The sequence below is a fragment of the Haemaphysalis longicornis genome, unplaced genomic scaffold (genome assembly GCF_048455015.1).
Source record: "Haemaphysalis longicornis isolate Haplotype H1 unplaced genomic scaffold, Haemaphysalis longicornis Haplotype H1 scaffold_20, whole genome shotgun sequence".
In the NCBI taxonomy this organism is placed as follows: domain Eukaryota; kingdom Metazoa; phylum Arthropoda; class Arachnida; order Ixodida; family Ixodidae; genus Haemaphysalis; species Haemaphysalis longicornis.
The window spans coordinates 1,361,833-1,388,831 of record NW_027526296.1 but is presented as its reverse complement, the minus strand read 5'-3'; the positions used below and the strand labels follow the sequence as shown (position 1 = coordinate 1,388,831).

The 26,999-nt window shown below is 48.9% G+C and overlaps 1 protein-coding gene and 1 long non-coding RNA gene across 3 annotated transcripts in view; both read left to right on the top strand.

Annotated features, from left to right (window-relative positions):
* The window catches only part of LOC144172289 (uncharacterized), a 269,808-nt gene that overhangs the window by 42,540 nt on the left and 200,269 nt on the right, over positions 1 to 26,999 (top strand). The window lies entirely within an intron of this gene.
* LOC144172257 (uncharacterized) lies at positions 6,753 to 9,634 on the top strand. The gene is made up of 4 exons (XR_013322979.1): positions 6,753 to 6,975; positions 8,018 to 8,099; positions 8,569 to 8,655; positions 9,320 to 9,634. It is a non-coding gene; the product is annotated as an uncharacterized LOC144172257 (long non-coding RNA).

Sequence of the window (26,999 nt, the reverse complement as noted above, 5' to 3'; positions counted from 1 at the left end):
TATCACATACCACACTCTTCCAAGGACACATTTCATCGCTTTTTGAACAGCCTACCCTGTATACTTCCAAAAATGCGTCCGCCGTACGATCAGCTCTTCGTTGAAGTAGAAAAACAAAAGGAAAGTGAACGCGAGATTTATGTGTGGGATTACTAAAACGTTCATTGCTTGATTCCGCTCCGCATTTGTACACGGCGTCCCCCTCCCCCCCCCCCCCCCCTCACCGATTTCTCGCGAAATAGCAGTGCATTTCGCGTATACGCCTCGAGCGCGGCCTGTAGGGGCGCCACTGAAATCCCCCTAGCGGCCCGTTTCGAAAGCAGGCGCGGGAGTCCCCGGCCAGCTCCTCCCTGTCGCCGTTGCTTTTGGGGCTCGTTCAAGACAGCGATTTACCGTTTGTCCGCGTTCGAAATACCGAATAACGTGGAGCAGGCACTCTGTTTGCAAGCCTGGTGTGTTCACGAGAGTATAAACGTTTATGACGCGATCTTAGAAAGATCTATATGAGCGCCGGGCGTGTGTCGCAGGCCGGCGTCCCGAAGCGAGCATTTGCATGCAGCTGATTGCAATCTGCTGCCCTGAAATTTAATGGCAGTGTCTCCGTAAGAAGTGTTTCCTCCGATGGTCATGTTGCGGCCATACACACTATGATGTAAATCGACTTTGTGCACTACAAAATGCAGCGGAGCACTCATACCTGACAGCACGCAAGTTACACTTGCCAATATCACATATCAGATATTGATCAGTACCCTGAAAAAGCCAATGCGGCATAAATTTCGCAAACATTGTACCAAAGAAGTACGATGGATAATGCAAAATTACACTCCGGAGTCAGCACACGACGACAAATTTAATGCTGGGTCGTCTTGTCCCGAGGTGAGCGCTCGCAAAGAATCATCTGGTACATTTATCGTCCACGAGAAGCGCGAAGATGGGCTTATAGAGCAATCCGCGTCCGCGAGCAAACTCTTCTTCGAAACATCGTCGTATGACGCAGAGAGACTGCAGAATCTAGCATAAACCTAAATCAGAGACCCTTATCAGATACGACACTCTTCCAACGAGCCCGTGTGTACGAGATTTGGGCGCACGTTAAGGATATCCAGGTGGTCAAAATTAATCCGGAGCCCTCCACTACGGCGTGCCTCATCGTCTCCGTTGCGTCAGCGCGATAAACCCTGCAATCAATCAATCAACTCTTTCAACGACACCTCGTATTTCTTGTGAACTGCCTACCCTGTATTCTTCAAAAAATGCGTCCGCCGAGTGATCAGCCATTCGTTGAAGGCGAAAAACAAACGAAAAGTGAACACGCAGCTTGTGTGTGATTACTAAAACGTTCATTCGTTGATTTCGCTCCGCATTTGTAAACAACGATAGTTGAGCGTCCTCCTCCTCACCCCCCCCCCCCCCATTGTCTAGCGAAATATCAGTGCATTTCGCATCTAGTTGGTCTGGTGAATACTACCTTGCTCAAACAAACGTCTTTAGCATTTCAGAAGCTGCTCTCGGTTTTTATTTTTTTTTTTCATTCCCGCACGACTATTCTATTTATTCCTGACTTGCAGACCATTGATTTTCCCGTGGTTTCATTAACATACACCTTGGTTCTTACTATAAGACATGAGTGGGCACATATCTGACAATGCACAGCCTTTGAGTGTACTTAACATTTTCGCGTGGCTTATATTCCAATAAAAGGCACAAGTTTTTGTCAGCTATTGGGTTATCACATCCCCGAAACATATTTTTCTACGACGTACATATTCGAAGAAAAGCCGCATTTGTTTTCTGCGCTGCAAAACGAACCAACCTCTTACAGTGCCAATGTCAGGTCTAAACGAGGTGACAATAAATAGAATTCACTTGTGCTGACGTGTTCGAAGGTAACAGCGGTGAGATGCTGCTGCCGTCGCCGACGACCGCAAGAGCGGAACCGCCTCCCCGGGTAGCTCTTGTTGGCGTTCGAGCGCTCTACCAAGACGCAGCTGTTTTTTTAAGCACCCTAAACGTGCAGTTAGCTTACAGACGTCAATAACAAGTTGTTTAGTGCGCGGAAAGGCAAAGAGAAGCGAAAGAGAACCAAAACACTGCGTGACCACCTATCAGCCACGCAGCGCTAATCCCGCAAACGCCGCGGAGAAGTGGCGGCAGGCGGCGCAGCGATCGCGAATCTCGAGGCGTATAGTTGGTCTAGTGAAACTTACCTGGCTTAAGTTTAGGCGAACGTCGTTATCATGCGAGAAGCTGCACTGTTTCACTGTTTTTTTTTTTTTCATTTCCGTTAGAACTATTATGTTTCTAAATTCCGCATTGGCACAGCATTTATTTTTCAGTTGTTTCATTTCCTTGGTTCTTGCTACATGGCGTGTGTGGGCACATATTTAACGACGCACAGGCTTGGAATATACTTTACATTTTCGCATGGTTTATATTCTTATAAAAGGCATAAGTTATTGTCCGGGATTTGGTAATCACATCCCCGAAACATATTTTTCTGCGGCGTATATATGCGAAACGAAGCCGCATTCGTTGTCTACGCTGCAAAATGAAGCCAACCTCTCATTGTGCCAGTATCAGGTCTAAATGAGGCGTCAGAGGAATTCATTTGTGCCTGATGTTTTGGAGGTGACGTGGGTGATATGTTGCTGCCGTCGCCGACGCCCGGAAGAGCGGCGACGAAGCGCGCAGAACCGTGTCCCCGGGTAGCTCTTGCAGGCGATCGCGTACTCTACGAAGACGCAGCTGCTTTTTAAGTGACCTAAACGCACTCTTTGCCTATAGTCGTCACCATAACAAGTTTTTTTAGGGCGCGGAAAGGCGAAAAGAAGCGAAATAGAACCAAAACACTGCACGAGCCCCTATCAGTCACGCAGCGCAAATCCCGTCAACGCCGCGGAGAAGCCGCGGCAGGCGGCGCAGCGATCGCGAAGCTCGAGGCGTATAGGGAAAACAGGCGACAGGGCATTAGGTGTAACGTCATGCTTTGGTGTCCAACGTCGCCAACCAGTACCCATTGAAAAAAAGTACTCATGGTACACGTTGCGGTACCGTCGAACCTCGCTATAAAGAAGTAGTATCGGGAGAGTAATTTAGTTCGTTATGTCCGATATTCGTTGTAACAGTGAAGCCAAAAATCGGTTGAAACCAATCGGTAAGCTGGCTCCCGCGAAAATCCTTGATACAAAAACGCATTATTTTAATCTTCTAACTTACTATGAACAAGGTAGCTTTTATCTTTCCCTTTGTGGCATCTCAAGCTCAATGAATGAAAACATGAAGCTGGAAATTAGAACAGAACAAAGTTCATTTGACAAAACAGGCCCACGCTCCTATTTTTTCGAGGAAAGATGGGATCTTTCTTTGGTGACTATTCATGCACAGCACTGAGCAGGATGGAATTTTCCAAAGTGTCCACGAACAAAGGGGCCTTTTCTACTCCTGCAGTTTCGGACGACGGGAGTTTTTCAAAGTAGTTTTTAGCCTACTGGTCAGATGTTTTCGTTATATCCGATGGTGAATGCGGCTCTCACAGTTTCACTTTCGTTATAACAGTATAAGTGTCACTGAAGTAAAGCGTGACCAACCAAAGAATTTAGAACTTTACCTGTGAGATCGTGTGAACTTTTACGTCACCACGCAAAGCTTCGTGTTCACTTTTTCTTTTAATGCCTTCTTTTTCCCCCTTTCTTCTGCCCTGCTTCTTTTAGGGCCTTTACTCCCTTCTCCCCATCCCCGCAGAGTAGCATGTAGGAGGGAACACGCCGGCAAACCTCTCTGCTTTCATATAATAAAGAGCTCTCTCTCTCTCTCTCCCCCTCTCTCTCTCTCTCTCTTCTCTCTCTCTCTCTCTCTCTCTCTCTCTCTCTCTCTCTCTCTCTCTCTCTCTCTCTCTTCGGCTATAGCCGATAATTCCCTATATCAGTGTTCGTTACAACGTGGTTCAACTGTACTTCAAGCTGCAGGTAGCAATTGGCAACGTAAGACCTCAAGGCATGACGTAAAGCCTAAGCCCTGGCGCATATACCCGTTGCTGCTGTTATCCTGTCAAAGTGGTACGTGTACATCCATAGTTACACATACCTGGGCAACGCTGTATAAGAGTGTATACATTTGTTGAGCTCGCGTTGTTGCAGGCGCTTCTGGGCCATGCGCCGAGCAATTAATGAATCAAATACTTAGAGCGCAAGAACAATAAGCCTGTAATACGAAGAAAAACAGCGCAAAAGATGGGACAAAGAAAGGAACCACAAGTCTCAGGCGCGGGGGTACCTGCGGTTTACATGCATTTTGTGGTTCCTTTGTGGTTCAGCGCCTGTGGTGTATGGTTCTTTTCTTTGTCCTGTCTTTTGCGCTGCTTTTATTCGTATTACAATGTACCAAGTGGTCCGTCAGAAAACCCTTTTGCAAAAGCCTGTGTTCGCACTGTGGGTGCTAAGCCTAAGGGAAGTGTTACACACACCCACAGTAGCGCGTTCAGGATTAGGCTATTAAGCAACACTTTATAATCAGGAACTCAAGCTGCTTTCACGCAATGCTCCGTTGTTCAGTTACTGAAGATTTTTGGGCCAAGCTGATTACAAGCTATACACTTCCCTGCTATGCACAGATAGGCTATAGTCGAACTCTCGGCCGCATGCAGTCGCGTGTGCTGGCTTCTTTTTTTTTTTTTTTTTTTTGTCGAGGAAAAAAGTGACTCGGTAATTTGGATCCCTCTAATACCAGGTTCTGCCGCACGCTTCCTACATCCTCCTTGCGCCTGCCCCCAATCGGCGCCAATTCTCGACAAGCGAGCTGAATCAAGTCGAACAGGCGCAGCCATCGATACACACCCCTCGTGATGGACCGTATCGATAGCGCTGCTTGGCGAACACGCGCGCTTGGAACGGACAAAGACATTCCTTCAAAACAACGGCCATCCACCCTGCAGGCCGCCGCCAAAGCGGGGCTGGTTCGAGGCCAATCGTCTCAAGGGCGGCGTCGTTCCCCAAGGCGCCGTGCGCTGAGAAACGAACTTGCCCTACTCCGCAGTCGAGATGGAAGCGCCTCGTTCGCGTAAAACGAGCTGACTCTCTTTTTTTATATACGCGGCAAAGCAGCAGAGTCGATCGCTGGGAGTACCACCGTGGATTTCATTGTGCTGGTTCGGGGTAAGGACCGGGCGGGCCGTCACTTTAGGGACGACGTCGCGTCGTGGCGTGAGAGCGCGCGCGTGCGCGCGGCTCGTGGGCTCTTATGCGCGAAGACAAAGCGTCGTTAACGTGGAGATGTTTGGCCGTGGCGGGCAGAGTGATCTTGGGGTCTCCTCGTGCTTCCAAGGAAGTTTCGACTGATGCACTTCGAACGTGGAGAGTACGGCTAGAGGGCAGGACTCCAGCGTTTATTACTGCCTGGCTTTTCTTCCGGGCACTCATATGTTGAACTCGATTTAATCTGCAGGAAAGCGGAAGCTGGTGCAGCTGGTTCCGCGTGGTTACTCCCCGTATTAGGGGCGAAGCTCCTTAGGGGCTGGGGCTGCTGGCGTCTCCTGTCGTCGTCGTCGTAACCGTCGCGTTACATAGTCACGGTATTACAACATCGCGAAAGTCGTTTACGCCTCGCGCCAGAACGTAACGCGTGCAGAAAAGACACTGGGACACTCGTTTGCGCCTCGCTCTGGAGCGCTTGGTAACGCGTACTAAAAAAAAAAAGAAAAAACACCGGGACACAGGAGGCTCTCTGCCTTCAAATCCAGAAGATCTCCAAGGACATTCTGGACTACTATGAAGACAGTGACGCCTTAGGATCCATCGTTTAGCTGACCTGGACTTAGGTCGGTGACTTGGCAATAGATGTTTTCTCTCGCTCTCTCTCTCTTCTTTACACCTCGCGTTAGAGAGCTTCGTGCTTCAAAGACAAGAGGCTTTTACAGCAAAGCGGTATACCTCTAAACCCAACATTTTTATCTCCATTGGCAAAAATGACAATGCGCCAAGAATACACTTATACACTGCAGGCTTCGCCCCTCCCCAGGTTTCATGTTAGTGGAGAGGGTCCGGAATTTTTTTCTTCAGAGATAAGGCGATGAACTCATTCAGAGTGTTTCATTCATTGTGGGGTTTAACACGCCGATGCTTCACCTGGGTTATGAAGCGCGCCGTAGTGGAGACCTCCGGATTAATTTTGACCACCTGGGGATCTTTAACATGCGCCGAAATCTCGAACACACGGGCGTTTTTGCTTTTCGCCTTCACCAAAAAAGCGGCCGTCGCTGCCGGGAATCGAAACCGCGACCTTGGACTCAGCAGCTCAATGGTCAGAGTTATCGCTGGACTTTAGAAGGTATAAAGAAAACATTCACAGACGGTCACACTCTGGATTATACGGCCAACGGGTGAGGCTGTTGACGTGCACCTTTGCGTTAAAGTGATCCTCCAAGGGCGGATATTTCGTACTGTACACTCTAATCTTGGTAACCCATAATGTAACTTCTAAACGGAAGTAACCTATAAAATAAAGGTTACAATGGATTCATTTTGATGTTTTCTTTATCCCAGTCCGTTCTAAGGGTTACAAGCGTGAGGTTAAAAGCGATTTATAGGTTACAATAATGATTTATAGGTTACATCAACATAATCTGACATGTAACCTCTACGATGTAACCTATAAGACGCCCTGTAACCTCTAAGAGATGCTCGTCGCGCCTTCTCTCCCGGCGGCCGTTGATTTCTTCGTTGCATGACGGGATATAGAGAAATGGCGGCGCCGGCAGGCCCGGTGGCCGCGTTTTCGCGCCACTCGAGCCTTTTAACCGCTGTGATACCCCTACGATGAAGCGAGGATTGCTGTTACAAGACTTATTTGTCGGCGTGAGTCGCGGAGGCTGCGGCGAGCCCATTTTGTGACTGGCAGCGCTTCACGGCCCGTTCTTCTACGACCAGCATCAAGTTCGCATGTTGGACCAATGCCCCGGCGCCAGTGAAAGCGAACTCGGTGAGTACATTCCCGTGACGGTTTCGGTGTTTTCATTGGATGTATCTTTTCGCTGGGGGCTTTTCAATTTGAAATTGCAGCATTCGAGAGGGATTTTCGTTACCTGACTGGTTGCTTCGCTGGACGTTTTCTGTTGTCCGCGACGGCAATTGAATGAAATGACGGGCTTGCGTTCATTGCGTCAGACTAGAGTGGACGATCGGGAAAGCAAAGATAACGGCGCCCGTGACCTGCTTTCTGCTCTGTTTGCGCGCCTTCGTCATGTGTTGAGCGTTTTGTTTACGCTGTTCGCTGCATAGGGCGCACTTGACGAGTTATTGGCCCATGTAAGTGTCAGGTAGCTCTGTTTGAATAATTGAATTTTTTCCCATTAAAGTCTTATATTATCGCGCTATTCTCTGGGTATTATCATTTTGTTTTAGTCGTCGGGAAATGTTCATTTTTCTCGCTGCATATATTCGGAATGGTGTCCATTTTATTGGTCTTGTAGTAATATATCCGGATAAACACAAGGTGTGTGCTGCAGAAAAGTAGTCCACTAAATGCTGCCCGAAATTTTTAAACTCACTTTTGTCCAGCACAAGCCTCTTTTTTTGTGAAAGTTTGCCTTACGGCACAATAAAAAGTTTTCGTATGTACAACACTCCTCATTTTTTTCATTCTTTTCCTTGAGTGGGTAAATTTGGTGTTAGTCATTTTGAGACAGCGGGCCATTTCCACCATGTTAAGTGGTTTATTATTCTTATTCGCACAAATCAGTTGTTTATTTATTCGCGTGGTATTGCAGGGCAAATGATTGTCTCGCGCGATCCTAGTGTAGTGCAGTAAAGCGACTTTACAGAATGGTGGTATGTTTGAGCCAGCATGCAGGCTGCTTGATTGTTGTTTTTTGATGATACAGAAATTGTGACGAATTACACAGAGACAGGTGCAGGTGTAAAAATGGGTTCTGCACCATCATCGGATCCTGGCTGTTCAAAAAGTGTGGTTGCATCTGGCTACCTATGCTATGACTTATCAGCACTACTGTTTTTTCTTGCAGGCAGTGTTCCTTGAGCTGACAACCAGGACTCCCCTGCGTATGACACAAGTTGAAATGAAGTCTGATTTCAGCGGAAACAACGGTATGAAAATGCAATAACTAAAACACATTCATTCAAATATTCTTCGTAAAGATGGCACCCGGGCCTGCACAGACAAAAGTATGATTCACTTGTAAAAATGCGAGGCCTTTCTTCAAGTGTTATGATGTTATATTTCGTATCTTATTTTGCCTCATGTTTAGTGACTCTTTCTATCAGCTCGTTACTACATGAACGTTATCAATTCACATAACGATTTCCTCAGCATGGAGCTTTGTAGTTTTTCAGCAACTCTAGCTATTCTATAAGATGCGTGGTTTTGCAGAGCCAACAAGAACTCTTTTTCTAAAATAGCTCTGTAAGAAATCTCCAGTTGTTAGTGAGTGCTTGTGCTGTGTTCTTTTCTTCGTCTCGTCAAGTTTGAGGTGTTCTTTCATTATGAATGTATACCAACTGCCGAGCTCTCAAGCCTATTACATTTTAACCCGAATAACCCTTCGAGTCATTAGAGGTACAGACCTCCTGGGAATGCCACTTGAAGATCGGTGCAAGTTCTAGATGTATCCTCTCCCACAACACATCTGGACGAAGAAAAAATGTAAGTTGGCAATTCCTTTTTACTGATAGCCGAGGAAGAAACCGCCAATAAGAACACTTTACTTAAATGAAAAACGTTTCGGCTTCCACGTGGGATCCTTGTTCAAAACGAAACTGCCAGTACAAGGGGGGGGGGGGGGGGGGCGGGGAGGATGTTTAAGTACAGCCAAAAATGTGACGCAGGTGGCGTCAGCATCGTGAAAACACGTTTCCTGGGCTTAGTGCGACGTTCGCTCTGTTGCGTGTATTAGTGATTCCACATGAAGGCGCGGAAACGTTTTTGTTTTCTCTTTTGCAAATGTATGTCAGTATATCTCGTAGCCCAAAGTTTCTGCCTGTTCTGGGTGAGCATGCAGAAACATTTCGCGAGATAAACTGGAACACGGCACGATTAAAATTCCGGAATGTTGGCCGGTATGACTATAGTGGCTTCGCGTTGTTCTGAACAATGCGGCCAAATTACTCTCTGTGTAACGATTACTGAAATGATGTGAAATTATTAGGAAAGGCCGTAAATCACTCCTCTGGTGTGGCCTTTCATTTCATTCTCTGGTCTCCGTCTTCATTTCCGTGCAATATATTTTTCGTACTTCACATGCCTGTGGTTTGGTGTGAGGGGCTTATGGTTGCACTGGATTTTGTTCTTTTTCTGAAATTTTCTGTAGATGGCTCTTCAAGGTGGGGAAATCCAAGTGACGGCCCCTCACATATATACCTCCATCTGCGGCAGCAGGGAACAAGATGACCGCGGTAAATCTTCAGCGTGCCCTGATTTTGTGCCTGCTTGTGTACTACGTAAATTGGGAAGCTTATCTCTGAATTTTTCCAAGCGCCTTTTTTCATGCAGGAAACTATAGATACCATTTAAAGTTTGTCCAAAAGACAGATTGCAATCGGCCTAGAAACTTGTTAGTGCTGCATAGAAAACGATAACTTGGCGTGGGAATCACAACTCAGGTGGAACTGTAAAGAGTAACCTAAGAGGGAAGTGTAAAGACGGATTCGTAAAGACGAGTGAATTCCAAGTGTAATATTAGACTGAGTGAAACGGATAATGTAGGGAACATAGCCATAAACACTGCTTTGTATGAAAAAGTGAATTTGTAATAAATGTTCTTTCTACTTTCCCACATTCTGCGTTTTTTCTGTGGGGAACCATGACAACAACGCTGTACTGGGAAAGTGCACCTCTGAGAACCATCTTATAAATGTAGCTCAAACTCGAATTCGTCTGAAATTGTTCAATAGCAGTATCCAAACAATTCGGAATGCTTTGCATATATCCGTGAAAATATTGAGGTAAAGAATTTGTATATTTGGCCATGTTTGTGAAGCTGTTCACGCAACATTTATTAAATAGGTTTAATAAGGATACATGAATAAACCGAATTTTACCTGGAAGTCTAAAGCAATATAGGAAACACCAATTTGCCCAGGAATCCGCACTCGTCTAATACTCATTAAGGAACGATAATAACGTTGGTGTGGTTCGCAGCTTTGCTTTTTAATAAATAGCCCACAGGTGTTTCATAATAATAAATGTGAATGTTCAAAACTACCGATGCCAAACTTCTGGAAATGTGCTCCTGTTAAATGCGCAAATATGTGTCCATGTACTGCAATTCTCTTTTGATAATCATGGCCTAGGTTGTCAGACAAGAATTTTTGGCTTAAGGCTATGTTATCATAACTTTGGCGTCCTTTTGAAGTATGCTATCAAGTGCGTGTTTCCACTCAAGCTTGGTTTCACTAAAGCCTAATGTTGTTTAACTAAAGCTCAATTTAGCAAAAGACCTATCATGCATGTTTGATACTGGTTTCTTAAACGGCACAAAGCTGATGCAAACATCAAATTTAGTTATGCCTGTTTACAAGACTTAAGCGTTGCCAATACTCACGAAGATTTTTGGGTGACAACCTGGGTAATGATTATCGAACAGGTAATGCAATGGATATTTATTAAGAAAACATTTTCAAGCTTTTTGGTACTGCTGTTTTAGGAATTATAAAAGTAACTTCTCTTTTAGCCCCAGCCGTGCGGCCGGCAGTTTATTCAAGGGACGAAGAAAAGACACCCGACGCAAACGTTTAGACGGCGCAATGTACAGCATGGTCGCACATATCTTCCACTAACGCAATGTTTGTTTACCACGCGGGAAAGGCGCCTTGGGGGTGTCGCCACAGCGGCGCCGGCGAAAGCGCGCCTGGCGCGCAACATCACACCTTCCAATTTGTGTGACCTTGGACGGCGGTAGATGTAACTTATATAAAGGTATACATGCTGAAAGCTGCAAAGTAACCCATAACTTCGTAACCCTTACGTGTATACGTATATAAAGGTTACGTAGATATAGGTTACATTTGTACCTTATAAATTATAGGTTACAAAAATTCGAAAATGTATACCTCTATTAAGGGTTACCCAGCTTAGAGTGTACTTCGTGGATTTGCAGCGTAAGAACGAGCAGAGAAGACACCGTGGAACAGTCCTTCCAATCGCGCAAGAAAAGCGCATTTGGTTCTTCTCTTGTACGTGTGCGCATCAGGCTGCTCATCTATTCCTGTACAAAACGTCTTCCAAAACACCTGCGCCAGGTGGATCAGTGGCTAAGGCGTTGCGCTGCTGAGCACGAGGTCACGGGCTCGATTCCCGGCCGCGGCGGCCGCTTTTCTCATGGAGGCGAAAAGCAAAAACGCCCGTGTGTACGAGATTTCGGCGCACGATAAAGATCCCCAGGTGGTCGAAATTAATCCATAGGAGCCCTCCACTACGGCCCGCCTCATCGCCTGCGTTGCGTCGGCGCGTTAAACCCTACAATCAATCAATCAATCAATCAATCAAACACCTGTGCCGGTGTGTGCTACGCTGTGGGCACATGCGCAGAGGAAGCGCACAGGTTTCTTGTGGTCGGCTCTCCTTGGGCTTAATCATTGACTGATTGACTGGACTTGACTGACTGACTGGTAGTGTTGATTGATTGGACTTGCTGAGCGACGGATTGATTGGACTTGTTGATAGACTGGCTGATTGGACTTGTTGCCGATAGCGCGAAGCTGACTGCGGGCGAGGAATCGTGCAATAATAGTGCGGTGCACGGTTTCAAAGCTATTGTGAGCTTTCTCAAAGCCTCCCGACTAGAGGCCAAGTTGTGACTGTCTTCCTCTGCACCTGTGTGTGCGAGTGCTTGCGCGCCCCGTTTGAGGCCTCACTACGTACTCAGCAACCATCCTAAGTAGTAAGTCCAGCGTTGTGCGGATTGGGCTCTTCTGTCTCCTTAAAAAGAGTCCACTCCTTCTCCTAAATCACCGCCGCCGTCGTCATCGCAGTGATCGCGACCAAGAGCAGCAGCATGAGCATAACTGTCAGCCGCATCTTCACCCTCCGCGCCTGCCGCGCTTCCTGCGGATACCGGTCAACTGGCCGGTATCCGCAGGATGCCGGCCCTTTGCAGTCACCGGTACCTGGTCAGTGTTCTCCACTTGTGCCGTTCATTCACCGCGCTCTCTCGCAACCGGCCAGCTCGCGAGAACGTCGTCGCGTCCACGCGAGCGTCCGAGGACGACCAATCCTTTTGTGTCGGCGGCCCACTCCGTGACGACACCGTGGTGTCATCCTTTGCGCGGAGGAGGGGCCGCCCTTTGTTCTCCTCGGGCTGCCTTCTCTTTTCTCTTTCGTCGCGGCCGCTTCTGCCCGCTTTTCCTGCCTTTCCTCGCAGGGTCACGCCCGCCTTTTCATCTCCGCGTCGTGTCTTGCATCCGCAACTTTCCATTCTCTCTTTCCTCTCTCGGTCTCTCCTCCGTTGAGTCACAGCGCACACGTCGCTTCCTTGTCTGCTCACAATCCGACAACGCTGCTCCTTCATTTAGGAACTGGGCACGGCCTCGAGGCAGACCTTGCATCCAGACTGCACGCTTCTGTGTGTACTTACGTGTATTCTTAGAGGCATCACTCCCGCCGAGTGAATACTTGCACCTGTGTGTGTGTGTGTGGGGGGGGGGGGGGGGGGGGGGGTAGTTCGTGGGTATTTTCGCGCACATCAGCTTCGCGTACACGCTTCGAACCGCCTTTCTGAGCCACGCGAGTCTCTTTTGCGCTACAATGGAGTTGCTTGTTGATGGCTAGGTGTGCTGTCCACAGTAACCGCGACCTTGTTTTCCGTTGCGCTGTGCGTTGTGGAACCCTCTTCGTTTCTATAGTATCACCGTTTCTCTGCCGGCACGCGCAAAAACACGCGCACACACACAAAAAAAAACCTATTGGCGACACAACGGGAGGTTCATTTGTTTTCAGTGAAGAGGTTTTCTCTCTCTCTCTCTCTCTCTCTCTCTCTCTCTCTCTCTCTCTGCACACGCTATTATGATGTGTTTCCTGCTCTGTGATCTAGTTAAATCAACTCAATCGTGCTCGTGGTTTCCTACGCAATCGTCCTGCTTCCTAATTTCTATTTCTCCATACGAAGGGCAGGCCGTTCTAGGTTCTCCATTTTTAATCACCTTCTTCCGAGCGTGCATTTGTATTGAACAGCCTTTAATTTTGATTTCTTTCGGTGTCTCTAGGGTTGAACGAGTCAAGCGCGCTCGCAGCACCTTTAACCACACGATACCTATAGGCCGGTTGTAGCGCGTGAGGCCTGAAAAACTGCCCCTGCGTTATTCTGAGGCCAGCTCACTTTATTGGCTCCAAGGTCACGTTGGCTGGCATGCGCTAACTCTCGCATCAGGCACGTCTTGCAGAGGTCGAAGGAGGTCATTTCCTTTGTATACTGTCTGGACTTGCCGAGCCGCAACCTCCGGACATTTCCTTGTAAAAATGCCGACGCTGCAAGAAAGGTTTGTTTGGAAGAGCGCACACAAAAGCAACAGATCTTCGAAAAAAAAGTACAATTTGGCATCGAAACAAAGAACAATGATGGCGATGAAGTCGTCATTGCTTTTTATTAGAAGCACCATCGTAGTAATGAGCCAAAAAGGCTTAACTTTGTTCTGGGTCGCGTGTCGCTCGCCGGAGGTATACACGAGTGATCTACAGTGCTGCAAGCCGCAAAGGTTAGCTTCGGTTTAATTGAGGTCAGTAATACCTACCTCGCCATCAGCATCGGTAATCATCATCATCAAGAACAACAAGAACAAAAAGAACAAGAGGAAGAACAACAAGAACAAGAACAGCAAGAGCAAGAAGAACAACAAGAACAAGAACAACAACAAGAACAAGAAGAAGAACAACAACAAGAGCAACAACCACCACCACAACAACAACAACAACAACAAACTGCAGGAATTAAGAGCTTTTCTATTAAGAGCTTTCAGCCCCAACTGGCTTGTGCCCGGATACTGAGCCCCTATCGCTACACTGGCGGGTCGTTACCAAACAGCACAAGTAGGCATCCCTTGAGGCATTTCCTCGAATCGCTCGCGGGGCTTCTTTCCTCGTTTCGAGACCGATGCACCCCCGCTCCTGTACTCCAAGGTTAGCGGAACACGGCTTCTTTCGCCCAAACAATGCCTCGTGACGTAAAGCGGTTAGGCTCATCTAAGAGAGGGGAGGCCATGCTCTGCTCAAACTAAGTGACCAAGCGCGTGCCCTTGGAGGTTAAACCGAGAGCAACGGCCCTGTGTCCCGCCCGCGCGGGGGGGGGGGGGGGGGGGGGGGGGCTCATTGTTCTCCTTGCTACAACTTTCGCCCCCCGTATACGGAGCGCAGTTCAGTGCCCGCGAGTAGGGGTCGGACGTCCAAGCCTGCGTAAGAGTTAGAACAAGAGACATCATGAGTCGCTCCCTCCGTGGCTTCCGTGTTTGCGGTGCCCATTGGAACCGCAGAGTGCGGTGGAAAAAAAAAAAGCAAAAATAAAAAAAAACCCAGGAAACGGGAGCTGGCGGCGGACGCATAAGAGCCCCTTCGTGTACGTATAGCGTTTGTGCAAGGGGTGTATACCTCTATATACGTGCGACGGGAAGGGTGATAGAAGCTGCCCTCGTTTAATTGTTCTCCGCTGGGTCGGGGGCGCTAACGTGAGCGGCAGCTGCTCCTTGTCGGGCGGCTGACGACTGTCGCCCTGCCTTCGGTCAACACGTTCTCGTTTAGAAGGCCTTGTGGCGCGCTTACTGCGCTGCCGTGATTGGCTACCTGAAGGCCGCCTTATAGGCGCCATTTTCAAAAAAAAAAAAAACCGTCTTACCGATGATAAGCGCTCTGTTAAATTACTTGTGTGTTTTGCGAGATCGTGCAACCGGAAGAACCCACAGGTAACGTGATCTTTGTGTGGGATGACCTTGTTGGCAAGTCACCCCCCCCGCCTTAGAGTGTGTATACGCTGCGCGTACCGTGTGCACTCGTGGGCGCTGTCGCGCGGGTTGGGAACGTGGGAAGGAAGAAACAACAGGCCGCGAGTCTTTAGCGCTCGACCTCGCGGCTTGCTCGTTGTCGGTGCCATATGCGACGGGCGTGGTGGGAATGTCGGTGTGTACGGGTTGCCAGAGTGGACGCTCGGGACAAACGCCGCTTTCTGAGAACTGGAGCATATAAACGAGCGAGCGTTGAAAGGTATTCGCTGGGCGGACGCTGCATTAAAGCATGCACAATGCATACGCCGAAGTTTTGATATTTACAAGCCGCATTACTCGCTGCAGTGATAGAGGTAAGAGAGAAGCCGCGGGTTTCCAGGTCTGAAGCAGTCGGGAACTCATTTCTAGCGTCTAAGAACTACACAGATGTTCCTGGACGCAAGAATTTTATACTTACGAACCTCGTTATTACGAACACTGATCTAGTGAATTATCGGCTATAGCGAACTAAATACAAACTTTGGTTGGCCAGGCTTTATTTCAGTGACACTTATTCTTTTATAACGAAACGGAAACTGTGAGAGCCGCGCGCGATATCGGATATAACGAAGAAATATTTGACCAGGAGGCGAAGATACTTGGAAAAACAATCCGGCATCCGAAACGCCAGGAGTATAAAGGTCCTTTTGCTCGTTGACACTGTGGAAAACTTCATCCTGCTCACCGTTGTGAGTAGACACCAGGCGAAGATCACGTCCTTCGTCAAATAAACGACTCAGGCCTGTTTTGTCAAGTGGACTTTGTTATGTTGTAATTCCACGTACTCATGTTCCGGTTTATTGAGCTTGAGTGACAACAACAAAAAAATTCGGCGCATGTCAAAGATCCCCAGATGGTCAAGGACGACGTGGTTACCACAACACTACAATGTCCTTGCCACCCAGAGGCCTGTCAAGCGTGCTTCTACGAAACACGCCGCACCCTGCCGTCTATCCTGGCCGAGCTTACAGCCATCCGGGACGGCTTACAAGCACTAACTCCAGCTCTTCGTCAAGCCCCAGGAGGTACTACTTTACAAATTTATACAGACTCCACGGTGGCCATACCTGACTTACGTCGAGTAAATAACAACTCATCTATCTCGAGGGACATTCATGACATACTGGATACGTACCCCTGCCCACTGCGGCTCTCGTGGGTCCGGCGAAATACGCTTCCCGCTCACATTGCGGCGGATGGTGCCTGCCACATTGCATTTGTTCCACGACCATTGCCTTCACTGACACTAGATACTCCAGGACAGTTTATCCAAAGGAAAGATCTTCGTCGCACCACACGAGCTTAATTCCACCGTGTGGAACGGACCTCCCTAGCAGACTCGCTCACTGGGAGGAGGTCTTGCTGCGAAGACTTCGTGTTGGTGTAGCCCTCTCTCCCGCTGTTACCCGCGAGTGGCCACCACGCTACCATGCCCCGTTCGCACATTACTGCCGCTTTTGAATGGCTCCTGTCGAAGATGCGGACACAGAACATTTGCTGTGGACGTGCTCTTCATTGGAAGCGGCCAGAACACACCTTCGAGGCACAGGCCTCCACCCTGGCAGACCACCTGACCTTCATCGGTGGATATCGGCGGCCGCTTTTCTGATGGAGGCGAAAAGCAAAAACGCCCGTGTGTACGAGATTTCGGCGCACGATAAAGATCCCCAGGTGGTCAAAATTAATCCGGAGCCCTCCACTACGGCGCGCCTCATCGCCTGCGTTGCGTCGGCGCGTTAAACCCTACAATCAATCAATCATCGGTGGATATGGGGACCACGCCACCACTCCCTCCTTGCGTTTCTTCGCGAAACGGGAGTTAACCTGTACTTGTAATATAGTATTTATGCCAACGGGCATACTATCGCAATTAAAAAAAAAACTATTGGGTGATAACACTTGTCAACCCAAACGAGAAATTTGAGAATGTCAACATCGTCGACAGCAGCTCCACGCACGTAGAACGGTCGGCTTACAGCATCCAGCACGAATAGGTTGAGTCGGTACAACCAGATTTTGTTCTCGTATTGTGCATTGGCGACTTTGCTTAAAACTGCCGCGCAACCGGGCGTTTCCAGGGTCGTCGCTGTGTTCACGGTGCTCCTGCGGCCGGCTGTTGCCAGAGAAAAGGGGACGTGCGAATCACGGTGGTTGCAGCGTTCTGAAGGACGACGAGAGGGTGTTTTACCCACAGTGCATCATGCATCGCCACCCGATCGTGCACACCTGCCTTCTGGCTCTGCTGCACACAACTACCGTAGTTCCCCTAAGGCAGACGGTGCAAAGTCGCTTAGTGCCTGTGCAGTGTAGGCTGGAGCATTAATTTGCGTGCGCGTCACGTGTTACTAAAGAAAGGAAGGCGCTGCACGTACGCGCCATTGTTTCTTCCGTTTAGGCTGCGTCCGTGAAGCCTGAGCCTGTCCTGCCCTCGCTGCGCTCTTCCGTCGTTTCAAAACCTGCTCTCCGGTGGCCACCGGGTTCTTTCGAGTGTAATAAGCACCTCTTGACGTCGATTCTTTTGCGTGCAAGACCGTCTTGCATGAGTGCGGAGGAAATTGTCTAGGGGGAGGTTGTTGCACGTAGTGTCCAGGATGTCATCGCGCGGAGCGTGTCGGAAAATGGGACCGGGCACGCGTCTTCTGGCCTCGGGCCGCCTCCCTCGACCACGTGGATAGGGTCATCAAGGCTCACGGGCATGCCGGGACAGAAACATTTCTTTTGTGAAAGGTTCGCGTCCTCAATTTTCCGTAATGGCTTGATTTTGTCATAGCAACTGGCAAGGCGTGCTGAAGAAGACAACGGGTACCGACCAGGACCACATGAACAAATTGTATACCCCTACGCCGCTTCCCTAAAAGAGGTGCTTCCATCCGCTTATAGCAGCTGGACGACTTTTTTGCATCTCTTTCGCGTGTGAAACCAAAACTATTTCTTCTTACGGGGCGAAAAAAATTGTGGCCAGTCGGAAGACTTCGCCCAAACATCTTCGATGTTCGAGGTTTTAAGACTTTGCCGAGATTACCAACGTGCGTCGGTTTTCTTTTTCTTTTTTTTTAATTTTCGCGGTTAACACGGGAAGCGTTGTGCAGCGAACACCAAGCGCTGACGTAGCGCCAAAAGAAGCGTCACACCGCAGTACACGAAGCACAAGAAACCTGAACGGGATTGGTTGAGGACGCCTGTGAAGTGCAGGTGTGCGGTTAGCGAACGAAGAACGTGTGACGTACCCACCGCGATGGCTCAGTGGCTAAGGGGTTGCGCTGCTGAGCACGAGGTCGCGGCTGCGATTCCCGGCCGTGGCGGCCGCTTTTCTGGTGGAGGCGAAGAGCAAAAACGCCCGTGTGTACGAGATTTCGGCGCACGTTAAAGATCCCCAGGTGGTCAAAATTAATCCGGAGCCCTCCACTACGGCGCGCCTCATCGCCTGCGTTGCGTCGGCACCCTACAACAGGAACGAAAAAGAGACGCCGACCAGTCCAAACAAAACGTACTGACGTTTCGGCTTCCAGCACGGAAGCCGAAATCTAACACAGTCAATCTAAAATCTAACACAGTCAATCGTAACGGCGGAAATCTAAATTCGATCTACGCACGCTCTTTGCAGCGATTACTCAAGCCCACTTAAACGACCCACTTCTGGTGATGCATTCATTGTGAACAAGGCTTCCGTGCTGGAAGCCGAAACGTCAGTACGTTTTGGACTGGTCGGCGTCTTTTTCGTTCCTAATGTACCCTCCCGGCCAGAATGGATTCCGTCATGCTCTCGATTTCATTAACCCTACAATAAATGAAATCAAGAACGTGTGACGTCATCCTTTCCGGACGTTGCGCCTGAGTTGCGTCGGCGCGTTAAACCCCACAATCAATCATCATCAATACATGTGAAGGCAAAATATATCCGTAAGCATACAATATATGTGCTCCACCGAGCTCCGTTGGTCGCTCTCCTAAACGACGCGGTGGCTTAGAGGCTAAGACGAGTCGAAAAGCATCCATGGAGTCGAAAATTACATATCTTCACCGCAGCAGCTGTTCTTAAAGTGGAAGCAGAAAAAAAATTCTGGTGGATCAATTTTCGGCGCGCGTTGAAGATCCTTGCATTGTGAGTTAACTTCTAGCAAGGGGCGACAGGAAGCTAGATGGGCAGGTGAGGTCAATTTTGCGGGGATAAATTGGTCGCAGTTAGCACAGGACCGGGATAAGTGGAGATCTATGGCAGAGGCATTTGCCCTGCGGAGGGCGTACACAGGCTGATGATGATGAGGATCTAGCTATTCGCTACGTGAAACTGGCTATTAACCCCCTCAGCTGGTGCAAATTGCGCTCAGGGCCAGCGACTTGTGCGCAGTGATCAACAATGGATCATGATACAGTGGCGCAATTCCGAGCGGTTGACAAACTATGATTTTAGCGTGGAGTACGATGGCGAGAACCACCTGAGACCCACCCATGGTTTGTTTGCCGCCGTAAAGAGTTCCTCTAATACCGTGCCACACGTGCACAAAAAATGACATTAAGTGCTTAAGGCCTTACGAAACCGAATGACATTATTTGGGCGGTCCGTGCTACACGCCTAAACGCAACGGCATTAAATGTGTTAGGCATGATGGTGATAATGACCACAAAGAGAAATGCACTCATATTTTAGAACTATTTAAAGCGGGGAAAAACTTCTTAAAAAGGTTAAAATTTTTGTGAAAAAAAAAGTTGAGAAATAGTGTTTTCTAAGAAATGGTATGAGCCGTTTCTAAAAGTTGCTTGAGTAGCTGCCGTCGCCTGCCAGCGGTAGCCAAATCCGAAAAATTCAAAACGAACGAGTAACGTGACGTTATGCCTTTTGCCGCGGTTTTAGTGAACTTCATGTTCTTCAGAACTTCGCCACCAAGAAGGAACAGAAATCGTCCGAAGTTATTTGGAAGTTTAGCTACGTTTCCGCGTCAGTACTCTGGTGCTGGGGGTTTCGTTGGTTACATTTCGTGCCCATCGCGTTCTAGAGTAGCCAGATGTAAGGCGTTCGCGAAGGTGAAGAAGTTGTACGGAACTCCTTAAACCAAAAATGACATTAGAGCGAATAGTATTAGATTTTTGCCTGTAGCAGCGAATTAATGACATTACGACTTAAGGCATTAAGCACTTAATGTCATTTTTTGTGTACGTGTGGCACGGGTAGTTCCCAAGTCGCTACACGGATGGCGGCCAGTGCAACAGTTCCGGTAGGGGAACTTGTGCCCCGTTTTAAAATTCTCGTAATTTAACGTCGTGTAGCCGTCCCAGTTGTACACTCGCCACACTTCAAGCGTGCAAACCGTTTCAACGGGTCGCCGTCTGTCGAAAAGGCGCACGCATACGCCGCCAGGCTCGGCAGCGCGTCGCGTGACACCGTGCGACCCCACCGACAGGTAAAACTAAATGCCGCGTTGGTCGGATCAGCCGAGCGAGTGTTTGCCAGCGAGGACACGCTCCACTTGGTCCGCGCGCGAGCCGCCCAAACGCAGCGGCAGAATTTGCCTACCAAATGCACGTGTGGGGCGCGTGTATTTTTGGTATTTTTACGCGGTGTGCGCACACGCTTGAAAAGTCTCCCGATCGTTTTCCCGGCCGCAACGAACGAGAGCGCGAGCGGAGGTGACGTAAGCGCACGCGACTGCGAGCCCTCGAGGCTCGTCGGGTTTCATCGTTAGTACGCGTCACATTTCAAAGTAGGTGCTCGGGTGAAGGGTTCTTCGGTGGACGCTGCATTGCGATGCAAGCTCCATCGCATCGTTCGATACGGCCTTCGTGATGTGTCGCACAAAAAAGAAGCGACGTCGCTGAAGGCTTACGCGGAAGCGAAACGCGGCCGAGTCCGGGCTGGTCGAGTCAATAGGTGTCTTTTCAGGAAGGGCGTTGCTTAATGTCCATGTATTGGGGCAAATAACGGTGATTAATGTACTGGGCCTAGTCCAGCCGGTAATGTTGATAACTGTATTTTGCCCCAAACTGGGTGAAAGCAGGAAGGGGAAAATGGAGAGGTTGGCTCGGCGAATCCAACAGAATCCAACCCAGCGGGGTTCAGCGAAGGAAACGCGCGGAGGCAAGCCACTGTCTTTACAATGCACGAGTGAGGAAATTAGTTTGGCTTCACAGGCAACCACTTGAGTGAGTCTGTATTTATCCACGCATGGTTACGGTGTCGCGCTGTATACTCGAGAACGCCCTCCTAATACGGACCCAAATGCTCGAAACAGTGTCTGAACTCCATACCATGAAAAGGCACTGCGTCACTGCTTTCTAAATGTCTTACCGAAAACGCCGATGCGTCGAGGTTTCTGGACGTCTGAGTTGATCTATATGCCAACGCAGAGTGTGCATTATAGACCGCGTGTAACTCGACGAGTGAAACCTCAACTATGTTTAAACTGGTCTCAACAAACTTCTTACACCGTATGCAGGCTTCACCGTGCAACACTCAGCAACCACTGTTTTCGTCTTTGAGCGATTCGGCGATTGGCGCCCGTTGCTTCCCCACCTAGCAAGCTCTTTGGCGGCCATTTCAATGCAGCCGAATGGCAGCGGGTCGTTTGTTGACGCACCTCTAGACGGGTGACCGATGGGTGACAGATAGAGCAGCGGAGTAGCCGAGGCGTACACCATGCTTGCAAAACTTGTTCTATGAAGTCCACAGGGGGCGCGGCGTTTGAGACCTTGCAGCGACTGCATGATGAGATGCGTCCTTGGAAGGAAGCCGTCGCGACTTGCGCTTGCGCTGGCGTCACCAGGACGGAGTGCTTCACCGATTACAAGAGCTGTGTGGTCCGGACTACATCTCAGCTGACGTCAGCAGTCACGGGGAATGTATACCGCTTTCACCCATTTCGGCACCGCTTTTATGCGGGCTGCCGTTAAAAAGGCAGCTCGTTGAGAGACAAGCATGCTTTCATGGCTTTTCGTGCGCGTTATTTCCCGCGTTGTACACGTAGTACGTAGCACAGCAAACATCTTGCCACATGCGGATGTTTAGGCGCCTGCTAACTCGAAATGAGTTCGCGTTTCACAACGTATACCCCCTCCACGCGTTGCTTCTTATTGAGCAGGTTGGAAGGAAGTGAATTACCATACCTGGCGCGGCCGAACATTCAGCTAACAAGATGAAGCGGGTGTTTTTATTTCGCGCATTGGAGGTCACCTTCGGTGCGGAGGAGCATTTTTGGTCGGGACTCGCGTCAGGGACGTAAATTTTATTATTTTTATTCGCCACACGATAATCCGGCTAGATCACTATTTCAAATTCTACAAAGCTTCACACCCAGTGAAAAACGTGTGCCAGGACTTGACATGAGCTGACTTTCCGGATTGCAGGAGCGTGGTTGTTTGCTTTTCGGTCAACTTTCGAATGAGCCATTCGGCACCACACGACGCGAACATTTTCCTGAACTGTACACACAACACATCCCGCTACACACATCACACTTCTTGGCCGGCAACCCAATGTTTTCTAACAAGCGTGTTTTTCAGTTTTTATCAAACGTCGTTTTTACAGCTTCTTTCATATGATGCATAATCACACTGGCCCTATACACCTGCCATCTTCAGGCATTCGCTTCACTTTTGTTTTTACTCGACAATTTAGTATTTAATTCCACTTCCGTCCTCAGCAAATAACTTTATATCTGGCTCCCTTTGCCTTTGTCGGCCTTGCGCCATTAAACTTAAATCATCATCATCATCAGCCATTCGGCTTGGCCCGTTTATTTTATAAAAACACTCCTGCTATATTTCCCTGCTGGACCTGCTTATGTAAACCGTTTAAGGGGCCCTGCAGCACTCACCATCGACTACTCGGAATGTATTTTGTGGTAAAGTCTATTGCCCCAGCAATCTTCTCGTGCAAGAATTATGCAAATCCGTTCACTATCACCGAAACTACGCGTGATGAGAATTGGCGCATAATTGTTCCCTCTCAACTCGACCGCGGACAACGCGGCGAAAGCTGCGCGCTCTCTCTTGGAGAAGGGGGCGGCTAGCGGAGTTTTCTTCCTCGGACTTCGATATATCACAGGCCGGGAAGTTTTCTCCTTTTCTCCGCAACGTGGAGGGGTCTATTTCCGGTCTGGTGCAACAAAAAAGCAGGCATGGCTGCCTGCTCGCAAGCGCGCGCGCAGGCTGGTAGGGCGTTTTTGAAGCAATAAGCGGTTGTTGTCGAGTGGTCTCGTTGAAAGCGGAATATTTAGTTTATCATTCAAACTCCGCGCGCACTCAAAACACAAAAGAAACTCCAAAACTGTGCGTACAGGCTCAGGAATAGAAGAGGTTGTTACACAGCGCCGACGACGGCGGATCGTCACAGGAAATGCGAGAAACAAGCCGCGGCGTTGACCAGCGACAGCCAATAGGACAGCTATGGCCGCAATGACGTCGTTTAGGCCATGCCAGGGGTGCATAATGAGGAAAATTGGCCGCGGTTGGTTTTTCCGTGTCTTTCGCTGCGATTTGCGCGCTCAACGCTTCACGTGCGCGTGCAATATTTGGCTCAGGTATTCCTGGCAGAGTAATGTAAAGGTCGCGCAGGTTTACTTACACTGCACAAAGAGTGTTGGAGGGTCCCTTTAAGGTGGCCTGGCGTCTGTCTGCATGAATGCGTAAGGTGCGAGGCCAACAAGCTGTACAAAAGTTGCCTAGACAAACGCCACATGTGATCGTCTCCGAAGTTGCTGTGGCTAGGTTACGGATGTGGCACACTCGGCTAACACACTCACACCTGCTCACAGGATCTCCAAGTCTCCTCTGTAACAGGTGTGGAGAGGGCCTATCCGTAGTACACATCCTCACCCCATGCAAAGCACTCGACACAACAAAGCGCAAACACTTCCCACACCTATACACACAGCACATTCTAATGTACCCGTAATACTTCTCAGGAGACGAGCACATATTTTCCATGAAACGCGTTTTTGAGATTCACCGACATCAATTTTTTTACATCTCATTTCTTATCATGCATCTTGACAACCTGGCTTTTTGCACTAGTAATTTTCATTGTTTTTGTTTCGTTTCATGTTTATTTTTATTGAAATGCTTTGTTTACTGTCACTTCGCTCTCATGAAATAACTTTCATTGAACGCTCTTTGCCCTTAGCCGGCCTTGCGCCATTAAAATCCAAGCATCATCATCATCGTGATCATCTCTGACCGGTTTGGGCCAGCCGACGGCATTTCATATATGCGTGCACGCAGGCGTGCGTGCGTGTGGGTAAGACACAAACTGCTGATATGGTTTGGTTTGTTGGTTTGTCGGTGTGCCAGCCAATTCATGCGTGCCACATCCCTTCGGTAATGCTATATCGTGTAACAAGCAGTTGCCGGTTTTGCTCATTGGTCAGTGCAAATTGGTTCCAAACGGGAATATAAAACACTTTATTTATTTATTTATTTATTTATTTATTTATTTATTTATTTATTTATTTATTTATTTATTTATTGTAGGGTTTAACGCGCCGACGCAACGCAGGCGATGAGGCGCGCCGTAGTGGAGGGCTCCGGAATAATTTTGACCACTTGGGGATCTTTAACGTGTGCCTAAATCTCAAATCTCGTACAGATGGCCATTTTTGCTTGTAGCCTCCATCGGGAAAGCGGCCGCCGCGGCCGGGAGTCGAACCCGCGTCATCGTGCTCCGCCGCGGGTACTCGTTTATTCCTAGCTGTCCTAGTGTAGATGCATGATGGTGTGGTATCCACACACAAAAAGCTACTGCTTCATTATTAATACCGCGAAGAACATTTTTTTAAAGCGAACTGAAAGAGCATTTCTAGCGCCGTAAGCAAATGGCAGGCCCACATTCACGCCAGCAGCTATCCCAGCTGCAGCATTACCTTTCAGTGCGTCTACTTCTCGATCTGCGTGGGAGAGCCGCACGTTGGCGCCGAGGGCAAGCGACCCACGACCGGTCGTTGTCCGCCTCACCGCAGAAGGGCGTCACTGTGGCTGCGCAATTAGCGTGCCAAGACCGCCCAAACGCTCGCGTTTCATCTTACTGTAGGCAGCTGCCTTTCCACTTGACTCCGCGCTGTTTGACGCTGAAAGTGTCGACAATGGGCGTCTTATGAGCTTCCTTTGTTCTCCAAAATAAGGTCTGGAAATGCGTTTCACATATTTCTTTTTTTCTGCCGTTTATTCAACGCCCATGCTGTTCAGCCCTTTTGTCAGCATGTGTTCTGGCACCAAGCGTGCATAAAGTTGCCGAGCTGAAAATTGACATTCCGAAATCTGCAGTTCCAGCTTTGTACCGAGCTGAACAAGGGAACTGAGACGGGCTAGTTGGTGCATGATGCTACTTAGGAAAAAAAACAGCGCCAAAAACGGTGCGAACGTCTTTACTTCCTATCGTATCGTTTTTGGCGCTGTTTTTTTTTTCTTCTAAGTATCAGCTTTGTACGCGCTGTGTGTTACCTTTGTCGGCGGTTTACGCTTTAACGCTGTCACGTGTACGCAAAATGATCATCTTGTGAGAAACAAAAAAGAAATGTAGCAAGACACGCGCTCACCTACTCAGAAAACTACATCGCCTAGTTTGCTTCACCCGCCGAAGGACAACACATTATTCAAATAATATGGTTTCGCGACATCATGTCGCGGTTGTGTTTTATATAGAAAGTCGCATTTGGAACTTTTGTTACTGTCGTGAAGCTATGTTGGAACTTTATTTCCGCGGGAACAAAGAAGTGATCGCAGATGATGGTAGAAGAGGACGATGAAGAACGATGGCGGCGATCGGGCATTTTCTGTGTGTGATCTCATGTAAATATAGTTCTTTTCCTTTACCGAAGGCGTTGTAGTCGCGACAAACTATGCGCCAGTTTGACTTGCACGGAAAGGAGTTTCGCTGTTTGTGTGTTCTGGCTCATATTTTCGCCTTGGCATCTCACTTGCCCGTGAATGCAGTGAGTATGGGTGGGCGCATACCACGGAGCCGATGCGGTTCCCAATACGGCGGTTACTCCCGACCGAGCTAGGTCGCCGTGATCACGGAAGCCCGTGAGGGCAGGCTTCCTTCCAAGTGCGCCCACGACACCGGCAGGCGCGTGACCTCGAGCCGGCGCGACCGAATGAGTCCCCGATATGTGCCCTGGGGCGGGAACGTGTCGATCGGGGCGGCGCAACCTTGCGCGCGACGATTGAATGCGATGAGCCGCGCCTGCAACGCCGGCCGCGCCTCGCCAACCGCGGACGCGTGAACTCACACGCCTTTTCTGCTGTTACCGACGAGCATCAATCAAGCAATCAACTAATCAATCAATCTGTTGACCTGTTGCCGCCTTAAAATGATAAATTAATGTGACCACAATCTCGTTTACTTCATTTGCCAGTACTACTGTTACATTCGGGAAGGCGTTCCCGAACCGGGCTTCGTCGCTTCCGTCATGTGTGGTAGTGTGGGGGTCGAACGGCCAGCAAAAGTTGCCGCCTTGGTGATAATGACAAGAAGCCGAAGGCAGACTTAAAGAGACCCTGCAACACTTTCGATAAACTCTTTCACTCTTTCCTTCGCGTCTGGAACCACTGCGAAAGCTATAGTTATCGCCAGCACGGAGCGGCACGGAGCGGCTCGTCGCACCAAATACGCCTTCCAATTGTACTTTGCTTTTGTGACTTTTTTTAAGGGCTGGTGAAGAGCTTTTCAAAAAAAATTTTGTTGGGGGCATTACATTATGGTTTTGCTGACGCTGAATTCGAAAAACATGTTTATTTGAAGTCTAAATACACCAAAACTATCTTTTTTCGTCAAAACAAACGACCCCTGCCCGAGGGCACGGTGAGAGCCCTGGCTGCCTTTCGCGATTGGCTGGCAGAAGATGACGTCATATTCGGAAGTGCCGGCGCTGCGGGGACCGCACGGCCTGAAGATATCATTCTGTTCCCGTTCAGATACGGGCTAAAAGGTACTCTGGTGAATGGAGGGCTCACACAGTCTTTCCTTAGAATAGGATAGCCTGAGGGAAGTATAAACAAAACAGGTTCGCTCGCGGCGAGCTTTAGAAAGGGGTT